Source organism: Trichechus manatus, unplaced genomic scaffold (genome assembly GCF_000243295.1).
Source record: "Trichechus manatus latirostris isolate Lorelei unplaced genomic scaffold, TriManLat1.0 scaffold00108, whole genome shotgun sequence".
In the NCBI taxonomy this organism is placed as follows: Eukaryota; Metazoa; Chordata; class Mammalia; order Sirenia; family Trichechidae; genus Trichechus; species Trichechus manatus.
The window spans coordinates 3,606,435-3,612,491 of record NW_004444044.1 but is presented as its reverse complement, the minus strand read 5'-3'; the positions used below and the strand labels follow the sequence as shown (position 1 = coordinate 3,612,491).

At 41.2% G+C, this 6,057-nt stretch overlaps 1 protein-coding gene across 3 annotated transcripts in view; it reads left to right on the top strand.

The window, feature by feature from the left end:
• Window positions 1–6: 6 nt before the first annotated feature.
• Window positions 7–6,057, top strand: part of SLC4A4 (solute carrier family 4 member 4) — a 410,477-nt gene continuing 404,426 nt past the window's right edge. For 2 of the 3 annotated variants that reach the window (XM_004383322.1, XM_004383321.1), the window contains exon 1: window positions 7–81. The gene's annotated coding sequence lies outside the window, so the exon portion shown is untranslated. The remainder of the gene's footprint in view (window positions 82–6,057) is intronic. The other variant, XM_004383323.2, reaches the window with a different exon arrangement.

Below are 6,057 nucleotides of genomic sequence, written 5' to 3'. Positions count from 1 at the left end.
GGCGGCGGCGGCGGCGGCGGCCGCTGCAGCCCCACACTCCACCGCCAAACTGGAGGAGCGACGGAAGCCGGACCCCAGGAGGTGAGCTCCAAGCCCGGGCAGCAGAGGGAGGGTCGGCTGAGTCCTCCGCCTCACATGGGCGGCGGACGGGGGGCCGGGGCCGGTCCCGGAGGGAACACAGGCGGCCTCGGCGCGCTTCGGGGAGGGCGAGGTCAGCCGCGGGCCAGGCATCCCCCTGGCTGGGCGCTGGTGGCGTGTGACGGCCCTTTCCGCGGAAAAGTACTTTTTTTTTTCTTCTTAACGTTAGAGAAGGAGTTGGGTGGTCCTGTTTCTCCCCCTCGCAAAGCCCCCAGCGCAAAGCTGGGCATTGTTGCCAGGATTGTTGGTCAAGTGTACATGGAGGGCTGGGCTCGGGCGCAGTGACACGTGTGTTCCTGTGAGCCCGGGTGGTCGCGAGTGTGGTTGGGCACCTGCCTGAGGGGAAACATTCCCAAACCTACCGGAGGGGGAGGCCTGGGGAACTCTCGGTGCCACTGAGGCCGCGGTCCCCGGTTGCCTGCCCGCTCCCGGACGGAGCATTCACATCTTTCCCCGGCACACCGCAGGCTGGAGGGAGGGTGTGAGTCAGGCAGATTCTCTGCAAGTGGCACACGCACATTTATTTGCAATGGATCTGGAAGGGGGAGGCAGAGGTTAAACTGGGATTTCTCTTGGCCAGCAGTAGCAGAGCTCTTCCTCAGGTACTGGGCAGCATGTGCGTCTTGGCAGGGAGAGGTGATTCCTTGTTTCTTAAGTGCATTTTACTCAGCCTTTGCCAGTCCGTTAATAACAGTCACCAAAGGAAGGCAGGAGTTGGGAACTACATCAGCAAACTGCAGCAAGCACCACAAGGAAGAAAAGTTCTTAAAAAATAACAATAAAAAAACCCCTGAACTTGACGTGAAAGATGGAGAAAGAAGCAGTTCTACGTCTATTATATCAATGTAGACCATTTTTTTCAGTTCCTTTTAAAACTGTTTTTTCCACCCCGCATTCGTCTCAAGGCCCTAGCTTCTCAGCATAATTGACCGCAGCAAGCTCTTTCCAGGCTTGACGCTGAAGAGCCGTAACCACTTTGATTTAAACTCCCCACTTTTCCTATCGCACGTCAATGAAGGGGAAGGCTGCTTCTAATGAGAAATCATGAACGCTGGGCTGTTCTTAACCCATCAGTGTCACCCATACATTGTCTCAAATTCTGGAGTAACTCTTTCCTGAGAGAAACGGCATTGTACTCTGTGTGGCCCCCTCCTTTTTTTTTTTTTTGTCTCTGGAACTTGGAATTGGAGTATTACCTTATTAGATTAATTAAAGTGTAAATTGGTCATTAGGGTTTATTCTTTTTTCATTCTGATTTGAATAGATTCCTCAATGATGTTAGGAAAGTATTCTGTAGCTTCTTAGAGCCAATGTCATGTCTTCCGAAAGTGTTTCCGAATAAAAAGAAGTGTCCCTGTATCTATCACATTTGCATTTAAATAATTTTCATGGTCATTATAGCACGTAGATTTAGGTTATTTGTATAACTTCATTCAGAGGAAGCATGCCTGCTTATTTTTCTATAGCTTTCATAACTGAGAAAGAAAAACTTTTACTTTCATTTTAATGTTAAAAGTAGTGACAGGACTCTGGTCTCTTTATATTAACCCTTGAAATTGACTTAGTTGTTTTAATTTTATCCCAGAGTTTCTAAGTAAGATGGCACAGATATGGATACAGGAAAGTAGAGCTTTTGTGAACAGTTCAGGTGCAGGGCATTTAAAGAAGCGAGGGTGGAATAAGATGGGAAGTCTTGATAGTTCCAGGCATGCCTACCTTTGAGAAAACAGAAATCTAAGAAACCACCAAAATTCTGTATGTGTTTCTCAAAATAAGGTTTTCAGTATCATTTACTGTTTCAGGGTTATTTCTGGAGGCTTACAAACATATATAAAGCACCTCAGCCAATGAGATTGCCAGAATGTACTCTCAGTTTATAGAGGTGAATCTTCTTTAGTTCATTTTGCCAACATAAAATTGCTTTAACTGTTTGAATGTTAGTGCCATTATTCAGTCTTTTAAAATGATTAGGAGACACTTTGGATTTACAATAATGTTTATGAAAGGAAAACAGGGAAGAGTATTGAGAGAAAATGTGATAGAAATCTGGTAACCTTTGGGACAACTTCCAGGACGCCCTGGTGGTAATTTCATTTTTCACTGAGCTCTGGCAAGTACAATTTTAAGGTTCTGATCCCTTGTTCTGATAACAAGAGAGATAGTCTGGCCATAGTTTGCATCTTAAAGGAAAACACAGCGCTTAAGGAAGGAAATTACATGTTAGCTGGTAAATCATGTAGATAATCAGGTTTCTCTGCCTGCCTCTGAGGGCGCTGCAGTCCACGAGGACTACTATTGTTAGTGGAAAAGACCCTTCAGAGAATTCACTGCTGCTCACGTGTGGTGATACACATCAGCCATGCTTGGTTCTTGGAGTTTCTTTGTTCACTTTTAGTAACGTGAATAAAATCTAAGACTGGAGTTGATAGATATTAAGATTAGAGGCGGAAAGAACAAACTGAGATAACGAAAATCTTCTAATGATGATTAAAGTTTCTAACTAGTGATTGCTAAATGGAAGGAATCAAGGTACATGATTTGATGGGAAAAGGAATCTGTAAGCAGAATGTATGCCTTGGTTCTCACTGTTGATAGTATATTGAGGCCAACCTGTGAGTTATGAAATTTACATATTTTTTGGGAGATCATTTAGCAAAATGGATAATTGAGGAACATCCAGGAAGTAAATAAGACTTTACAAAACTAGATTTTGTTACTTACAGGAATTTTTTGCATAATGCAAGAGTTTTAAGGAAAGGTAAGAATAATGTTTCTTTCGTGTAAGGTCAGGGCTAAGTTCTATTCCAATTATTTTTTGCGTTTCTCCCAGTATTTAAATATTAGATATGGTTGTGCCACAAAATAGAAAATACACTGCTGTCCTTTTAACATGAAGATGATATTTTATATCCTCAGAATTGTATGCCTTTAATTTTCTAGCAGTGGAGATGGATTGAGGAGCCCTGGTGGTGCCATGGTTAAAGCGCTCAGCTGCTAACCGAGAGATTGTTGGTTTGAACCCACCAGCTGGTCCGCGGAAGAAAGATGTGGCAGTGAAACCCTATGGGGGCAGTTCTATTCTGTCCTATAGGGTCATTGTTAGTCAGAATTGACTCAATGGCAGTGGGTTTGGTTTGGTTTGGTTGGTTTTGGAGATGGATTCTCTTAACCCACTCTCTTACTCAGTTCTTCTGTCTGATTTACATTTATACGCATGCAAACATGCACACAGAAGAGTACTACTCATTTGTAGAGACGGCCTATTTTATTTTATCTAGAGCCTTATTTACTGCTGTCATAATGACTTGGTGGCAATGACTTTTACTGCATTTCTCTAGTCTCAGTATTGCAATGACATTTCAAAGAAGGCATCAAAAGGACTTTGAGGCTATCAGTGGTGATTGGTTTATTTACCTATTGTGGCAAAGAAGAGGTAACAATTTTTCCTCCAATCCTCATCATAATGTCCATAACTTTACTCCTTAGTGACAAAGTCTAACTTCCCTCTGAATTAAGTTGTATATTGGAATAGGTCGGTGGCAGAAATAGTAATGGTGGAACCATGTACATCTGTAGTTTTTTTTGTAAACCAAAACATCATCTTGTTATTCTTCCCTGCAAATTAATAGATGTAAGGGATTATTATGCTCATTGAAAAGATGAGGAAACTAAAACACAGAGAACTTTATGTGCTTGTGTTAAACAGAAAGTTATTGGTGGAGGTAGGAATGAATGCTTTATCTTTTACTAGTGATGCATGTTTGTTGAATGACTGTCGTTGAATTAATGAATGTTGTTCCAGTCACAGCTGAAGATACTAAAGCAAATAAAGGTTTATCCTGGTTTAAAGTGGTTTACTTTGTTGCTGTTAGTTGCTGTTGAGTTGACTCCAACTCATGATGACCTAATGTATAACAGAATGAAGCTTTTGGTCTTGTGCCATCTCCATGATCGTTGGTACGTTTGAGTTCATTTTGTGGCTGTTGTGTCGATCCATCTGATTGAGAGTTTTCCTTATTTTTGCTGACCCTCTACTTTGGTGGTGTTAGGTGTTGTCAACTCAGTTTTCGACTCACAGCGACCCTATGTGATGAAGTAAACTTCCCCATAGGGTTTTTTTTTTTTTTTTTTTTGGCTGCCGTCTTTACAGGAGCAGATCACCAGGCCTTTTTCCCCATGAAGCTGCTGCGTGGGTTTGAACCGCCAACCTTTTGCTAGCAGCCAAGTGCTTAACCATTGTGCCACCAGGGCTTCTTTACGTTACCTGTTGGTAATTCCACTCAGCAGCAGCTCCCGCTTGCCTCATTTTTATTTCAGATCCTGCAATGCCAGAGGGTGTTCCACTATTGAAGAATTTTCAGTTTGTGTTTACCAATTTTAGCTCCAGTCTTGAGAGCTAACTTTTGTTTTTCATGGAGAAAGAACACAGAAAGAAATTATGTGAAATTAGGATGTTAAAGGAAATGAATAACCATCAACGGACATGATATTTTGGGGCTTTGTTTCTTTACTTTGTGGGTAATTGTATGGGAAAAAGATATCTTAAGTTTAACTTGAATTTCTGTGTTCCAAAAAAACTCATTGCTGTTAAGTTGATTCTGACTCGTAGCAACCTTATAGGACAGAGTAGAACTGCCCCATAGGGTTTCCAAGGCTGTAATCTTTATGGAAGCAGACTGCCACGTCTTTCTTTTGTGGAGCAGCTGGTGAGTTCGAACTGCTGATGTTCTGGTTAGCAGCTGAATGCTTAACCACTGGCCACCAGGGCTCCTTAATTTCTGTATTAGAAACCTTAAAGAACATTTTAAATAAAACCCGTAGGATGCTTTTTTGGGGATTTTTAGAATAAAAATTAATAAAAGTACAAAATGAGAAAGGAACATATTGTCTTTAAAACTGATGACACAAGTAGGAAAGCTGTTCGTAATGCCTTGGATAAGAAGTTAGCAGTTTCTTCTCTTTTTTTCGTGAGTATATTCACTGACTGATAGTCTCTCCTTTATAATAGTTACAAATAAGTAAACCTCTGAGGTCTGGAATTTTACATTAGTTAAGTCTAATTTTAGCCTGAATATCTAGTATTCTCTGAAAGGGTCTAGTAACAACTTCATCTCTTTGGAACTCATGTATTTGGCATATTCCCCAGCCCCCCCCCCCAAAAAAAATCCTCTGAGCAGTCAAAATAGGTCAAAAACACATACATTAAAGTGGATTCACTTTCCTCATAGGAGATCCCTCACAGTCTCTTTACTCTTTTTTTTTTTAATTGTTGTAGAAATATAGATAACATAGAATTTGCCAATGCAACATTATTCACATGTACAATTCACTGAGACCAATTGCATCAGTCATGTTGTGCAACCATCACCATAAACCAAAACTCACTGCTTCCTAAACAGTACTTCTCCCTCCCTCTCTCCCTCCTGCCGTAGGTAAACACTGTTAAACTCTGAACTCTATACATTTGCCTATTCTAGGTATTTTGTATTAGTGAGATCACATGTTATTTGTTCTTTAGTAACTGACTTATGTTACTCAGCATAATGTTTCTAAGGTTCATCCATGGTGTGGCATGCATCAGGACTTCAGTTCTCTTTATGGCAGAGTAATATTTGATTGTGTGTATATACCGCATTTTGTTTATCCATTTATTAATGGATATTTGGGTTTGTTTTCTCCTTTTGGCTGTTGTGAAAAGCGCTGCAGTGAACACTGGTGTACATGTGTCTGTGTGCATTGCCGCTTTCAAGTTTCTTGGGTATCTACATGTTTTCAGCCACCTCATGAGCATGCAAAAGCTGGGTGATGAATAAGGAAGACCGAAGAAGAATTGACGCCTTTGACTTGTGGTGTTGGTGAAGAATATTGAATATACCATGGACTGCCAAAATAATGAACAAATCTGTCTTGGAAGAAGTA